This window comes from Oryctolagus cuniculus, chromosome 2 (assembly GCF_964237555.1).
Source record: "Oryctolagus cuniculus chromosome 2, mOryCun1.1, whole genome shotgun sequence".
In the NCBI taxonomy this organism is placed as follows: domain Eukaryota; kingdom Metazoa; phylum Chordata; class Mammalia; order Lagomorpha; family Leporidae; genus Oryctolagus; species Oryctolagus cuniculus.
Genome location: NC_091433.1, coordinates 195,565,430 through 195,582,102, shown reverse-complemented (window position 1 = coordinate 195,582,102; position 16,673 = coordinate 195,565,430). Strand labels below are relative to the sequence as shown.

Genomic DNA, 16,673 nt, shown 5'->3' with positions numbered 1-16,673 from the left:
AACAGATGCATGAACTGGTGACGGATTTCTTAGCTGTGCGTTTGTGTGTACAGGTGTCTCTGCAAGATCTTTATCTGTCAGCTAATCTCAGTGAGGACAGCAATTTATTTTTCTTGTAAGTGTGCATTCAGAGCTAGGGAACTTCTTAGAGTATGCCCATCCAATTTACTAATTAAATGAATACATGCACAAATTTGTAGCTTATTTTTTCTTAGAGAAACAAGTTGAGAGATAGGAATTGTCAAAAGATTTGAATTGGATTTTTGTTTAGCAATAACTTTTTTTTCGGCTCAGATCCAGCAATCAGACTAGCATGTGTTTCTCAGGTGGGATTATTTTGTGCTCTGGGGGCATTTGACACTGTCTGGAGATATTCCTGGGCATCTCAACTGGGAAGGGGGTGCTGCTGGCACCTAGTGGGGGAAGCCAGGGATGCTGGCAAACTTCGCACAATACTCAGGCCGGTTCTACACAAACAAGAATTATATGAACACAAATTTTAATAGTTCAGAGGTTGGGGAATATTGGATTTGAACCAGGGAAACAAAAGCAATTGAGACACCACCTTTATCCTTAATGGGCCCACAAAAGAAACGCATGGGAAAATGAGTACTTACATGGAAAGGACGTTCTCGTAATAACAGAAATGAGTTAAAGAAATGGGGTGGGAAGTCACTAGCAGACATGGACTCCTCCGAGAGTCACACAGGAGGACCAGTCGTGCAAAGTTACATGAAAGATGTGGCTATTCTTGGCAATCTTTGGAATGAGTGGGAGCTGATTAGAAGGAAATTGATGTCCACATTATCAGGAATGAACACTCAAGATGGACATAGGCATCTGCCAGCTTCTATAAAGATGTTCAGCACCATAGCTAGCACACTGAGCAAGTCAATGTTAGTTTTTGCTTTAATGAATGACAGGTTAGTGGAAAAAAAATTGAGCCAAAAACAAAAGCAACAACAATAAAAAACTGAAAACACAAACCTCTGAGACTGTAGTGGCTCCTAATTCTTCCAGTGAGGTAGAGGTGCTCTTCTCCTCTCCTGTCCAGAGCTTCCTTCCTTCCTTTATTTTTTAAGGTTTTATTTATTTGATTCAATTTCTTAAAAAGGCATAGAGAGAGACAGACATAGATCTCCATCCACTGGTTCACTCCCCAAATGCCCACAGGAGCCAGGACTGGCCAGGCCAAAGCCAGGAGTCAGGAACTCAACGTAGGAGTCACACTTGCGAGACAGGGACCCAGGTACTGGAGCCATCACCTGTTGCCTCTTAGGGTGCACGTTAGCAAGAAGCCAGGAGTGGGAGCAGAACTGGGACTTGGAGCCAGGCATTCCGATTTGGGTTGTGAGCATTCCAAGTGGCATGTTACCATTGTGCCAAATGCCTGCCTTGGGAGTTTTTCTTTGGTGATGGGCAATAATGAAGCTACATGCCTCTTAGCTGTAAGTCCACCCTTCTCGGCCTTGCTTCATGAAACTGGAGCCAGATCCTGTTGACGTTTCTCCTCTGAGAGAAACGAGAGCCGGTGGGATTGCAGGCATTGTCCAAAGAGCTCAGTGGAGTGCCCTGCAGTGGTCTGTCAGTGGAGACTTCCCCTCTGTGGTTGCTACTATTACGGCTTTAGTTAACGTGGGGCTTACATAACAATACAGCAGAAAATATTTTGTAGGTCCATACTGAAAGGCTTGTTTCTAAGGTCCTTGCATGAATAAAAATTTTGACACCACCACTGCATAGCAAAGAGAAACTGAGGAGAGAAAGATCAACCCATACCTCTGTTCCCCTAAGGAACCTTGCCTCAGTTTCCCCTGTTAACTACTCTCCTCTGGCACAAGTAATTCATTGGATGAAGACTTCAAATTAGACTCCTTGGGTTTTAGTCCTGGATTTGCTACCAGGCAGATCTACAACTTTGGGCAGATTATATAACTTTAATGCATTGGAATTACTCTTTTTTAAAATGAGGGACTTTCTAATAGTTATTGAAAGGGAAAGCATCTTTTTTTAAAAAAAGATTTATGTATTTATTTGAAAGGCAGAGTTATAGAGAAAGAGGGAAAAACAGAGAGAAAGAGATTTTCTGTCAGCTGTTTCATTCCTCAGATGGTGACAGTGACCAGGGTTGTGCCAAGAGGAAGTCAGGATCCTGGAACTCTATCCTGGTCTCCCATGGTGGTGCAGGAGACCAAGCACTTGGGCCATTTTCCACTACTTTCCCAGGTGCGTTAACAGGGAGCTGGATTGGAAGTGGAGCAGCCAGAACTTGAACCAGCATCCACATGGGATGCTGGTGCTACAGGCAGAGGCTTAACCCACTGCACCACGATGCTAACCCCTGAAAGAGAACTTTACACAATTCCCTGAAGTGCACATGATATAAAATGTCTTTCACAGAGCATGCTGGCTGTATTAGTCTCCTTTCCATTACTGTACGGAAATACCTGACCGAAGATGCTTTATAAGGAAAGAGGTTGCTTTAGCTCACAGTTCTGGGTGTTCAAAGGCATGACGTTGGCCTTAGCTGGGCTCTGTGGGGACCTCACTGTGGATGGCAACACAGGGCAGGTGCACACGCCGGAGGGGATGATCACACCATGAGCCAGGCATCCGGGGTGACAGTAGGAGCCAGGTTTACTCTGCACAGCGACCTCTATTGGGAACTATCTTAACAGTTCCAACAGCAGGGTCCCAGTGACTATCCACCTCCCCTTAGAGCCACCTCTTGTGCCACACTGGGGTCTCAGCTTCTAACACATGAGCCCTTGAAGCACAAAACCACATCCAGACTAGCAGAGGCAAACAGGAAATGCACAAAGAACAGTGTTTTTTTTTTTTTTTTTAATTTGTGTTTTGCTAAGGTAGGGCTTTGTCTCCTCAATAAAGGGAAGTGGCCTCATCAGCAGCAGGATCGTTTTTTTTTTGTTGTTGTTTTTTTGTTTTGTTTTTTTTTTTTTTTTTTTTTTTTTTTTTGACCGGCAGAGTGGACAGTGAGAGAGAGAGACAGAGAGAAAGGTCTTCCTTTGCCGTTGGTTCACCCTCCAATGGCTGCTGCGGCCGGTGCACCATGCTGATCCGAAGCCAGGAGCCAGGTGCTTTTCCTGGTCTCCCATGGGGTGCAGGGCCCAAGCACCTGGGCCATCCTCCACTGCACTCCCGGGCCACAGCAGAGAGCTGGCCTGGAAGAGGGGCAACCGGGACAGAATCCGGCGCCCCGACCGGGACTAGAACCCATGTGCCGGCTCCGCAAGGCGGAGGATTAGCCTAGTGAGCCGCGGCGCCGGCGGGATCCTGTTTTATGAAGACTGTGACTCTTACATGCGTCTAACAGGGGTCAACATCCCCGGAGCTGGTACAGACTAAGTAGCTGTAGAAGAGGGCAGACCTGTGAATTCAGCATCACAGGAGTCCACATTTGTTGAGCACAAACCACGGACCCAGCTCTGCTGCGGGGAGCGTCCGTGGAGCAGCTCACCGATTCCCACAGCGGCTGTGGGGACCCACGCAGCCGGCAGGGTTTCCTCTTCATGCGGATGGGGCCATCGAGGTCTCGAGGCACTGGACGACTTGCCCAATTTCCGGAGCCCAGAAAGGGCAGGGAGAGAACGTAAGGACCTCAGGACAGTGGCGCTGCCTCTCAGAGCTGCAGGGAGCTGCGGTCTGGAGCAGGAACAGAAGGCGGATGCTGGGAGGGACTGGGGCAGTCTGCTAGCCTCACTGTGCACAAGCCCGGGAGATGTTGAAGCCGCGACCCAGACCGTGTGCACAGCTCTGCCTGGTGCAATGGCTATTGTTCCTGGGCCCAGAACCCTGTTTCAAGTCTCGGCTTCTCAGGTATCTCTCCACCCCTGTAGCAACTGAATCTGTGTCCTAACGTGCATTAGTAATTTCCTACATGGCTATGTGTTTTTAATATCCATGTCTCCCTGGTCAACCGTATCTTTTCCATATGGAGTTTGAAAATCACACAGATGAAATGAGAACAACATGTTAGATAGGAATGAAGGAATGGTTGCTTGAATACACACACACACACACACATACAATTTAAGAATAAAATGATTTCAATCAATTGGTATTTATGGAAAAACACTAGAATCTTCGTAAATACCTTCATGCTTAAAATATTTTAATTGGGTTAACTAACCCAGGAGAAGGACATAAAGAGAAGCTTGGGATTTTTAGTGACTGCTAAACACGATGGATTCTTGCCTGGCATGCTTTGCGGGGCTGGGCTGGGAAGCCCTGAAGAACAGGAGCCCTGGCAGGAGCTGCTGGGGCGTGGGAAACGTGGTGTGGCAGGAAGACACACGCTGCAGAGATCGGATGGCTACTGGCTTGGGGAAGAGACAGTTAAAGCTTCCCGTGCCGGCGAGTTATATCACACAGCGCCGGTGCCAGGTCAGCAGTCTGCACAGAGCTCAGCCGAGGCTGGTCGTGCCAGGCGGTGCCAAACGTCTCTGGCAGCCCCGTAGAGGATCCCCCAACCCAGATTCCACTCTGCAGCTGGGCGAAGCTTTGACGAGTGTCTTGTGAGAGGGAACTATAAGCTGAGCTGGTGCCTCCCAGACGAGCCCCATCGGAAGCACAGAACTCCCGGCTGCTGGGAGCCTGCAGACGCCATGACAAAGGGAGCCCTGCCCAGGTGAGACAGGGCTTGGGGTTCGGAGGCTGGGAGTGTGGACCTTGTCTCTGCCTGTGCACAAGGAAGCCAGTCTGCTGGGACTGCTATCTGTCAGGGAGATTGATTGCTTGAGTGTCTGTCACCGTTTGCCTGATTCCTTTTGACAAAGCCAGAGCTGGCTCACCGTGCACTGCGGTCAGACAACCACCTCTGGCATCAGGAAGACGGCTTCCCAGGGTTTCCCAGCACACTCAGCCACCAGGAGTCCTAGCCCAGTGGCTGTTGGGCTGTGACAGCAGCACACGGAGACAGATGAGCCTGTCCCCACGGGGGAGTTCTCTCGGAGTCTCTGACTGCAACTGGGAGGGTGGCAGTGGAATACTGCAGAGGCTGGAGTGCTGAGTTCTAATTCAGAGCCTGCGCCAGGCTTGCCTAGGAGCTGAACGGTGCCTGGGGGAGGGGGCGGGGATCCCACAGCATTTCAGCACTCTGTTGTTGGATGAAAGAGATGATTACCTACTTGTATTGGCTGTGATAAGTTTGAGTTCCTGAGTTTTGTCCCGTTTACTTCTGTTTGCTGAGTTCTTGGCCCAGGGCTTGTCATTTGATGCACTAAAAACAGCCCACCCACTCACCAAGCTTTGAATGACAACAAAAGATAGGCATGAGCTTGGAAAGGCCGTGAGACCCAGGTTACACTCCACAGAGCCAGCCATTTGGGGTCTCTGTGAAATGAGCAAAACCCGACGAGGTCATGTCGTGATGATCACTTTCATCCAAATGGGAGAGGCTCCCAGGCTAACGGTGGGCAGATGTTTGGGTGCCAGAGCCTCAGCTGTGGGGTACCTGAGACCCCAGGGACAGATCTGAGGGATGGGAGGGGACGAGGTAAGGCCCAGGCTTTGAGCAGCCCTGTCACAGTGGCCAGATGAGAAAGATGACGTTGTACCCAAGCTGGGGTCGACCTCCGCCAGGCCTGATCCATGCGGAGGCTGAGTGAGCAGCGCAAACAAGCAGGGAGCGTTCTGCTTTGACAACCAGCAGGTCTGCCCAAATCACCCCTCCAGCTGGACCCGGCGAGAGCCAAGCAGGGTCCTTTACTTCCCTGGTGAAACTCCTGCTGTGGCTCCTGTGAGCTCACGGCTGCCTCCAGTGCCCCCGTGTCCGTGCCCCACCCTGCGATCCTTGTGGAGGAGACATCCTGCTCCCTGCTCCAGGGACACTCGAACCTGGCGCTTCTCTGCTCGCCCCCCACCTCCCCCGTCTTATGTCCGTTCAGGCTGGGTGCCCCTCCAACAGCCTGTGTCACCTGCACCCATTATTTAGAACTCAGCTTGGCTGTGGTTTCCTCCAAAAAGCCTTCGCCAGCTGCTTTGGGTGTCTCCTCTCCCTGCCAGTGCCTGGTGTTCTTCCACTGCACACCACTGTCGTGCAATTGCCTACATCTACCACTCTGCGTCCCTGAGAACAGGGCCTCTGCACACAGAGGGAGAACCTTGCCCCACTGCAAGGAGACAGAAAGAGCATCCAATGCCAGCATAAGGTCAGGAGGCTTCCAAGGTGATGTGGACCCTGGAGGAGCAGCAGCCCTTGCAGACAACAGCAGCCAGGGGCTGTGAGCTGGATCCAGAGCCCAGGTGCCAGGTCCAGGGTCTCGGGGAGGCTGTGCCCGGTGCTGGGTTTCAAGGCTGGGAGATGGAGCCCTGCAGCTTACAGACAGCCACATTTTCCAGCCTGCTCAACAGCTGCCTTGGCTGCACAGGTGGACGCCAACAGCTGAGCTAAAGACCGAAGCTGAGTCAGGATTTCCAGGCAGACAGGGGCAGTCGGGGACTCGGGGAAAATAAACTGTGATTTTTAAAGTTTTGATTCCAGCACTGACTGACTCTCAGATGACCGTCTGTCACCGTCGCGACCTGGACAATTTGCACAAAGAGCTTTTCAAAGGCTCTGACTTCAGCCTGGTATCAAAACCCGCGGGCCCCTGGTGTGGGAAGCGAGGAGCCCATTCCCAGGGAACCCAGGTACACACAGCACTGCCCCCTGTAGCCCGAGTGTGGCGTGTGTGGGTGGGCCATGACCCTCAAGCGCCGTCTAGTGGACGGTGCTGTCTTTTGTGCCAAGGTAACTGCGAGGGCTGAGGTGGAGCAGATGCCACCCCGAGAACGTGAGCTGAGGTCTGCCCTGGGACTGTGACAAACCCTGAGCACCTGGTGAGGCTCGAAAGGAACCCAGGATCCAAGGCCCATTTGCTGCAGCCCAGCTGGGTCCAGGGCTCAATGGCATCAACACAACAACTTGGGGTTTTCGTTCATTTGTCTTCTCTCGGTCCCTCAGGGTTGCTTTTAACTGAGCTGACTTTCTCACAAATGCTTCCTTCTGGGTGGCCAAGAGGCAACCTTGGACAGCTCCAATTACTCACCCCAGGGATGGGCGAGGACCTCTCTCCAGAGTTCAAGGAAAGTCCCACATCCTCTGGGAGGCAGCATTTGGCTCCCAAGCCCTCCCCCACATGCAGCCCACATTTGGCTCCCAAGCCCTCCCCCACATGCAGCCCTGGGGTCCAGGGAATGCAGACCTGGGGATGCCCCTTCCTCCCATACCCAGAGGCACCTGGGGTCCTGACCATGACCAGGGCAATAACCTGGTGAGCTCCCAATCACACAGCACCAGGGCACAAAGGCAGCTTAGACCTACCTGGAAACTTCACCCTTTTCAGCTTATTCGTGGAAGGGCAGTGCTGTGAAACCCCACCTGCTTCTTGATCACAATGGAGAGAAGAAACAAAGATAGACACGGGATGTGCCCCCCTCACTTGATGCTTTTCCTAATAACATAAAAGTTTTCTGCATCATTTGAATCCCATTCATATGTTGGAGTTCTGGCATTTGCTTTCATCCCTCTCTGTTTTTGGTCCTGCTTTCTTTAACGTATTCCTTCACGAATGGACACATTTATCCAAGTTCTTTTACCCGTTCTCCTGGGATCAGTGCCTTCTTGTTGCAGGTGAAGAAATTGAGGTCTAGAGAAAGGAAACAGTTTTCCAAGGTGGGCCGTGGAGGGCAGCAGGTTCTGGGTGGGACGAGGTTCTTGGAGCTCTGATTCTAGTTCATCGCTTCTGGTTCAGCTGGCTAAATTACTCACCTAAGGTCTTTGTCTCCATGTGTCTGCGAGGAAGGGAAACGGGAAGGCGTATTGTTCTCCTTTTGGTGTCTTTGAGTGATGTATGTGAGCTGGGACTCCCCGGAGCTCTACACGGTGGGCGAGGGGTCCTCTGAGGATATGGGAGGTGGGGGGTGGGCAGCAGGCGTTGGTTCTCCCTCAGTGATTTCGTTCATTAAGCAAATACTTAGTGCTCACCTGGTCTCTGTGAGTGTGGTCTTAGTCCCGTGGACAAGCAGTGACAAAGCTGAGGCTGTGTTGACAGAGGTGTTCTGATGGAAAATTAGACACAAGCGTGGAAATGAAAAACACCAGAGGGAACTGACCACTCTGATAAGGACTGGGGAGTGTTGACCTTGGACTAAGCAATTAGGGAGGGCTAGGTACCAGGGGAGGTGCAGAGGGCCTGGCTGAGGCCACGGGAGCTTGGTCAGATAAGGGCTTGTGTTTTAGGGAACCCATGGGTGAAGGTGCAGGGGAAGGTTTTTTTTTTTTTTTTTTTTTTTTTTTTTTTTTTAGCAGGGCACTGGGGAGCTCGGCTCTTGGTTTCTGGGGCAGGAATAGCTGCAGAGAGCTGGTCAAGAGGTTATTGGTGAAGCTCAGTGGGAAGTGAGGTGCCTTGGACGGGGGTGGGGAGTTGTTGGGACAAGACGTATTTTGGAGATGAGTCCACAGAAGGACGGAGCAGACGGGCTGTGGGCAGTGGGGTTGTTAAGGTTGGCAGAGCTGTTTAGGGAAAGAGGAAAGTTAATGATTATCCTTAGACTTTTTAGCACGCTCTACAGGCTCACACCTTGGCTGTCTCCCCCAGTTTCCCAGTTTATTCTGAAGGATGAGTGGACACATGGGAGAGATTCAGCTTCCACTACTCCTGCATCACTCACATGGCCTGGCATCACACAAGTGCATCTTGATGCAGCTTGTCTGTTATCACCAGGGGCAAGGATCCTGTCATTTTGCAGGAGAGGCGGAGGGTCCTGCAGCCCCTGCAGGTGGAGGGGGCCAATGCCACACCTACTGGCTCCTTCATTGCCTGCCGTGCTCCATCCAAGGGTGCAGGAAGCTGGGCTCAGCCTCTGTGGCCTGCGGGAGGCCTCAGGGCTGGAAGGTGTGGTGTCTCCCAGCCTCACTGCACAGCGAGAGCAGACACAGCGTGTGGAACTGCCCAGCTCCCATTGGTCTGAGGACGGAGGTCGCTATCACCTCCCACACCCTTCCTTTCCCGACTTCTTCCTCCTGGTCACTTAACGCCTGGTCAGTGAACCTGCAGGCAAACACACCTGCGTGGGACCACAGCCAGGATGGAGGCCAGGGGAGTCCCACACACAAGAGCCCCCCCCCCCCCGAAGGAATGAGTCCTTGAAAAGCATTTTCTAGACAGCAAAATCCAGAGCAAAATGCTTCCCCTGACTCCCCAGGAGGGGTCCCCAGCATGAGCGTGAAGAATGGGGTGATTAGACAGGTTGGAGCTCCTGGGACCCAGCAGCTGAGATAAGAGCTTTATCCTAGCTCTGGGCTTCCCAGCCTGGCTCCTGGTGGTTTGCCCAGGTCGCTCCAGATTCGCCACTCTGTGCACCACAGAAGCTGCTGTGTCTGCCCACCCCAGGCAGGGAGGGGGTCTTTTGCTCCTCTGGACTCCACGTGCTTGCTACTTGCCCACCCTGTTTCGCCCAAGTCCGTTATCCGAGGGATGGAGAGCACTGGCTTTGTACAAAACACCTACCGGGGAAGAAACCTTCTGTGAGCTGTTCTAGGCCAGGCGTGGCCCTCTCTGTGGCTGGTGCTGGCAGTGCGCGGGTGTCCGCGGTGGGCTGCAGGCTCTGTCAATATTTTGAAAGAAGAAATTCAGAGATGCTGGGAAACATTCCATCACCAAGGAAGAAAGCAGATACAGCTAGAATCTGCCAAGGTGATATTGATTTCCAAAGGACAAACAAAACCAGACAAGCAGACAAAAGGTTTTCCTATTTAAAACAGAAAATGAACTCTTATGAAGAGATGTTGCCTTCTCTCCTAACCTGAAGATGATTTAGATGCACTCACAGTAACTCCATCAACATGAATACAGCATGAGAGAACATTTTCTGTTTAGACTACTTAGACAGTCAGAGCAAGATTACCAAATGAACCGGGAACTTATCACTCTGTCTGCTTTAATATTTTGTTTTAAGAAAAGTCTTATTCTACTTTTTTCCCCTAAATATTTATTTATAAATTTGAAAGGCAGAGTTGCAGAGGAAGGGGAGAGGCAGGCAGAGAGAGAGAGAGAGAGAGAGAGAGAGAGAGATTTCATTCTCTTGGTTCATTCCCTAAATGGCTGCAACGGCCTGAGCTGGGCAGACTGGAAGCCAGGAGCCTGAAGCTTCTGGTTCTCCCACGTGGGTGCAGAGGTCCAAGCACTTGGGTCATCTTCTGCTGCTTTCCCAGGCGCTTTAGCGGGAAGCTGGATTGAAAGTGGAGCTGCTGATACATGCATTGGTGCCCATATGGGATGACAGCATCTCAGGCAGCAGCTTTACCAGCTAAGCTACAGCGCCTGTTCCTTTATTTTACTTTTACATTTTTTATTTATTTATTTACTTGCTTATTTATTTATTTTTACTTGAAAGAGGGAGAAGCAGAGAGACAGAGAGAGCTCTCTCATCTGCTGGTTCAGTCTTCAAATGCCCACAATAGTCAAAGCTTGGACAGCCAAAGTGAGAAGTCCAAGGACTTGAGGTACCTCACCTGCTGCTGCCCAAGGTGTGCATTAGTAAGAGTCTAGAATCCATAGCAGCACCAAGGATTGCACTCAGGCATTCTGATTGGCAACACAGATGCCCCAAGCAGTGTTCCAACTGCTGTATCAGATACCTACCCCAAGAATGAGAAACTGTAAACACCGTACATTTATGGTGCTTTCGTATCACTCATAATTATTTTAATAATAAATGAAGCACATTTTATGCTTATGTTCTTTAATTCAATTTTTACTGATACACAGTGTACATTTTTATGAGGTGCAGGATGACAATTTGATACTTCTATACAATACATAATGATCAAGTTAGGATAATTAGTATTTCCAGCTCTTCAAAACTTAATCATTTCTGTGCGTTGGAGACCTTTAGCCTCTTGCAGTGGTTTTGCAGAGATCTGTCATAGATTTCATAGGACACTGTTACCCTACCAGGCTAAAAAACACCAGGACTAATTCCTCCTAACTGTACTTTTTTTTTTTTTTTGCAGCATGATAAGTTTTATTTAGAAAGTAAGAATACACAGGTGCATGAGGGCTTCATTTAGGGAGAGTGGGCCAGGAAAAGTTAAAGGGGAGTTTCATACCCTGCTCTGCTTGTCCTGGGTCCACAAGATTGAGAGAGAAAGAAAGAGGGCCCCTTACCCTACACCCGGATTTTTATTAGCTTTGAAAGGGGGAATGGTTACATAGACTGCCCCCAGGTCCCAGGTAAGGGGAGGTGCATCTTGGGGAGGGGTCATCTGATTATAGAATTATATGCAGGGGGAGGTGTGGCCTCCAGCTCATGAACCTTATCTGTCTCCCTGACTTTTCCACCTCATTCCCTCCTCAGAGATTTCTGACCCTCAATCTTAAGGGGGCACTGAAGGACACAGACTCATCATGGCTTCTCCATCTCCTTCCTGATGATCATGGACACAGCCCCTGCCTGTCTGGGGTCTGGAAACCTCTTCCTATCTCATCTAACAAATCTGTTTCATGAGCTGGAGTATTTTCAATCACCACGATGGTTGTGTTCCCTACATGGTCATCATCACTTTCAGAAGTTGTGGAATTCTGAAACACAAGTTTATCAATCAGTATGAGCAAAACTGGAAGAAAAGAAATTGTGAGTGGAGTCTCCTTTAGGATGGGAAGAATATATTCCATCGATTTCCAGGTGGAGGGTGGTGGTAGGCTGTCCTTATCCCACCTCACCACATCTCTCCTCCCCTGCTCTGTCTCTAGTGATGCCTGCTTTGCTCTCTTACCACGAGCTCAGTATTTTAATCTCTACAAATGAGTAGCAACGTGCAGTCTTTGTATTTCTGTGCTGCCTCACTCAGTTAACATGCAGCTTCATCCCCACGTCATGTGCTGAGCCCCAGGCGACAGGATTTCATCCTCTTTCTGGCTGACATGTGCCTGTTAGGTATGTGTGCCTCTCCTTCTCGATCTGTCAACCACTGTGAACACCTGGGCTGATTCCACATGTTCGGTTATTGTGAGCAGTGTTGCAATGGACATCGGAGCACAGATATTTCTTTGATATAGTGATTCCATTTTCTTGGAATATATACCCAGTAGTGGCATTGCTGGGTCATATGGTACCTCAATTTTTAATTTTTTGAAGAATCTACAGTCTGTTTTCCATATGGCTATCCTAGACCATGTTATCTCCTACAATGTGTGAAAATTCTCCTTTCTCAGAGAGAACTTCCACTTTGACTATGACCTTGTCTAAATAAGATCAGAGTTGGTGATAAGATCAGCCTTGGCAACTCATGACAAGAGCCTAGGGAGATTACTGACACCATAAACAAGAGTGTCAATTGTTAAGTCAACAACAGGAGTCACTGTGTACTTACTCCCCATATAGGATCTTTGTCTTTAATGTGCTGTATAATGTGAATTAATGCTATAACTAGTACTCAAACAGTATTTTACACTTTGTATGTCTGTGTGGGTGCAAACTGTTGAAATCTTTACTTAGTATATACTAAATTGATCTTCTGTATATAAAGAGAATTGAAAATGAATTTTGATGTGAATGAGATGGGAGAGGGAGTGGAAGATGGGAGGGTTGTGGGTGGGAGGGAGGTTATGGGGGGAAAAAGCCACTGTAATCAATAAGCAGTACTTTGGAAATTTATGTTTATTAAATAAAAGTTAAGAAAGGTTCTCCTTTCTCAACATTCTCATCAGTGTCTAATTTTTTTTAACCTTTTGGAAAATAGACATTCCAGTTGTGGTGAGATGAAATCTCATTTTGGTTTTACATTTCCTTGATAATTAGTGATGTTAATATTTTTCATATACTTGGTGATTTAAGCATTATTTCTGCTGTTTCTCATTTGCTTTAGTATGTTATATTTCCATTTTTGTTGGTTTCTAGAATTTTTTATTTCCCTTTAATTTTTCTAGTGACCCACTTATTGTTCAAGAAGCTGCCCAGTTTCCATATATTTGCGTATTTTTCATTGTTCTTCTTTCTCATTGGTTCCAGCTTTACTCCATAGTGGTCACACAAGATAAATGATATGATTTCAATTTTTTAAAAAATTCATTGAGACGTGATTTGTGGCCTAACATATGGTCTCTCCTGGAAAACACACCATGTGTTGATGGGAAGAACGTGCGTTCTGCAGCTGTTGGGTGAAACGCTGTGGAGATGTCTGCTAGGTGCCTTTGTTCCATGGTTCCACTCCAAAGTGCCCTTTTGGGTTTTCTGTCTGGGTGATCTGCCCATTGGCGAAAGTGGGCTATTGAAGTCCACCACCGTTAGCATAATGGAGTCTGTATTTCCCTTTAGTTTTAATAAGATTTGCTTTATATATTTGGGTGGTCTAATGTTCAGTGGACATATATTTATAACTGCTACATTTTCTTACTGAATTCATCTATTTATCAATATATAATGACTTTTTTTTTACAGTTTTTTAAAGTATGTTTTATCTGATATGAGTGTCAGTAAATCTTGCTCACTTTCAGGTTCTATTTTCATGGATATCTTTTTCCAGTCCTTTACTTTCAGTTTATGTGTGTTTTACCAGTGAAGTGAGTTTCCCGTACTGGGCATGTAGCTGAATCTTGTTTTCATTTATTCTTTTTTTTTCTTAACTTTAATTTTTAATTAGTTTTACAGATTCAGTTCTAAGAACATCATGATACTCCTGTCCTTCCTTCCTCCCTTCTTCTCTCTTCCTCCTACCCTCCTTCTTTCTCACCTTCTTTTTTAAAATGTTTAAAAGATTTATTTATTTATTTTTCTGAAAGGCATAGTTACAAATAGAGAGAGGAAGAGACAGAGAGCAGTTTTCCATTCTGTTGCAGAAGGGCTGTTGGTAAAGTTGCCCCCCTGCCCCTTTTTAATAATGTCTTGTCTCAGCAGTCTGAAATGTCCAGGAGAGGGGATTTCCCAAGTAACAGATGTTCCAGCAACCTTTTATTTTTTATATTTATTTTATTTGAAAGTCAGAGTTATACACACACACACACACACACAGGGGTGGGGGGGGGGAACAGGTAGACACAGAGAGCTCTCAAACAACCGGTTCACTCCCCAAATAGCCGCAATGACGAGCTGGGCCAGGCTGAAGCCAGGAGCCAAGAGGCTCCTCCAAGTCACCTACGTGGGTTCAGGGGCCCAAGCAGTCGGGCCACTTTTCACTGTTTTTCAGGCAATTAGCAAGAAACTGGATTGGAAGTGGAGCAGCAAGGACTTGAACTGGATGTTACGTGGGATGCCAGCCCTGTAGGCGGTAGCTTAACCTACTATGCCATAGTCTAGTCCCTTTTTTAGTTTTTGAGGTAACATTAGTGGTCTCACATTGCTAACCATTGATAGAGGTACCAAGCAAAGTCTTACTAAACTGTCTTTGCAGCAGTAACGATACACACAGATATTTCTTTCTTTTTTCTTCTTTTTTGTTTGTGTTTTAAATTTTAGCTCCCACATGTAAAGGAGAACATGTGGTATTTGTCTTTCTGGATCTGGCTTATTTCACTCAACATGATGTCTTCCAGTTGCATCCATTTTGCTGCAAGTAGTAGAATTTAATTCTTTTTTTCTAACTGGATAATATCCCATTGTATGCATATACCACATTCACTTTATCCATTCATCTGATGAAGAGCACCTTGGTTGATTCCAGATTTTGGCTATTGTGAGCAGTGCTGCTATGAAGGTGGAGGTGCAGGGATTTCTGATGCATTGTTTTCAAGTCTTTTGGGTGTATACCCAGGAGTGGGATTGCTGGATCATATGGCAAGTCTATTTCTAACTTTTGAAGAGATCTCCACACCGGTTTCCATGGTGCCTGCACTAATTTACATTCCCACCAACAGTGTATGAGGGTTTTTCTTTGTCCACATTCTCACCATCACATGTTACTCTCTGTGTTTTGTGTTTTAGCCATTCTGACATGGGTGAGGTGATATCTCATCGTGGTTTTGATTTGCACTTCTCTGGCTGGTGATGTTGAGCGTTTTCATAGATTTGCTGGCCATTTGTATTTTTCCTTTTGAGAACTGCTCATTGAAGTCTTTTTTCCATTTCCCAACTTGATTAGCTGTTTTTTGTTGTATTTTTAAAGTTCCCTATATATTCGGGATTTTAATCTTTTATCAGATAGGTGGTTTGCAAATATTTTTCCCCATTCTGTTGGGTGTCTCTTCACTCTATTGCTGACAAGTTTCTGAATGTGATATGGTCCTATTTATTTAGTTTTGCTTTTGTTGCCTGTGTTTTGGGGATCTTATCCAAGAAGTCATCCCCTACACCAATGTCCTGGAGTGTTTCCCCTACATTTTTTTTTTTTTGACCGGCAGAGTGGACAGTGAGAGAGAGAAACAGAGAGAAAGGTCTTCCTTTGCCGTTGGTTCACCCTCCAATGGCCGCCGCGGCCGGCGTGCTGCAGCCGGCGCACCGCGCTGATCCGATGGCAGGAGCCAGGTGCTTCTCCTGGTCTCCCATGGGGTACAGGGCCCAAGCACTTGGGCCATCCTCCACTGCACTCCCTGACCACAGCAGAGAGCTGGCCTGGAAGAGGGGCAACCAGGACAGAATCCGGTGCCCCGACCGGGACTAGAACCCAGTGTGCCGGCGCCGCAAGGTGGAGGATTAGCCTAGTGAGCCGCGGCGCCGGCTCCCCTACATTTTCTTCCAGAAATTTCAGACTCTTAGGTCTTAAATTTAGGCCTTTGATCCATATTGAGTTGATTTTTTTGTGTGGTGGTGTGAGGAATGGATCTAATTTCATTCTTTTACACATATGAATCCAGTTTTGCCAGCACCATTTGTTGAAGAGAATGTCCTTACTCCACTGTATTATCTGAGCACTTTTGTCAAAAATCAGTTGGCTGTATGCATGTGGATTAATTCCTGGACTCTATTCTGTTTCATTGATCTGTGTATTGGTTTTTCTACCAGCAACCTGCTGTTTTAATACTACAGCTTTGTAGTGTACTTTGAAGTCAGGTATCGTGATACCTCCAGTTTAATTTTTCTTGTTCCGGATTGCTTTCTCTACTCTGAATTTTAGGGCTGCTTTTTCTAGTCTTGTAAAGAATGTCATTGTATTTTGAATAGGGGTTTCATTGCATCTGTAGGTTGCTTTTAGTAGTATAACACTTTATTGATATTGATTCTTCTGATCCTTGAGCAAGGAATATCTTTCCATTTTTTGTGTGTTTTTGAGGATTTCTTTCACCAATGTCTGATAATTTTCATTATAGAGATTTTTAATTTCTTTGGCTAAATTTATTCCTAAATATTTAACATTTTGGTGGCTATTCTGAATGAGATTTCTTTTTCTGTGAGTTCAGTATATGCATACCAAAAAACTACTGTTTTTTGTATGTTTATTTTGTAACCTGCAACCTTACTGAATTGGTTTATCAATTCTAGCAGCTTTTTGGTGGAGTGTTTAGGTTTTTCCATGTACAACATCATGTGATTTGTAAACATGGATAATTTGACTTTATCCTTTTCAATATTGATTTCTTTAATTCTTTCTCCTCCCTAATTGCTCTTGTTAAAACTTCCAGTACTGTATTGAATAGGAGTGTTGGAAGTGAATATCCTCGTGTTGTTCCAGGTCTGAGGGGAAATGCTATCAGCTTTTCCCCACTCAGTATGATTTGGCTGTTGGTTTGTCATATATA

General features: G+C 47.1%; 1 long non-coding RNA gene across 2 annotated transcripts in view; it reads left to right on the top strand.

Annotated features, from left to right (window-relative positions):
• Positions 1 to 4,324: 4,324 nt before the first annotated feature.
• LOC127487513 (uncharacterized) overlaps positions 4,325 to 16,673 on the top strand; it is a 124,747-nt gene continuing 112,398 nt past the window's right edge. Inside the window, exon 1 of one of the 2 annotated variants that reach the window (XR_007914381.2) lies at positions 4,325 to 4,648. This is a non-coding gene — a long non-coding RNA (uncharacterized lncRNA). The remainder of the gene's footprint in view (positions 4,649 to 16,673) is intronic. The other variant, XR_007914380.2, reaches the window with a different exon arrangement.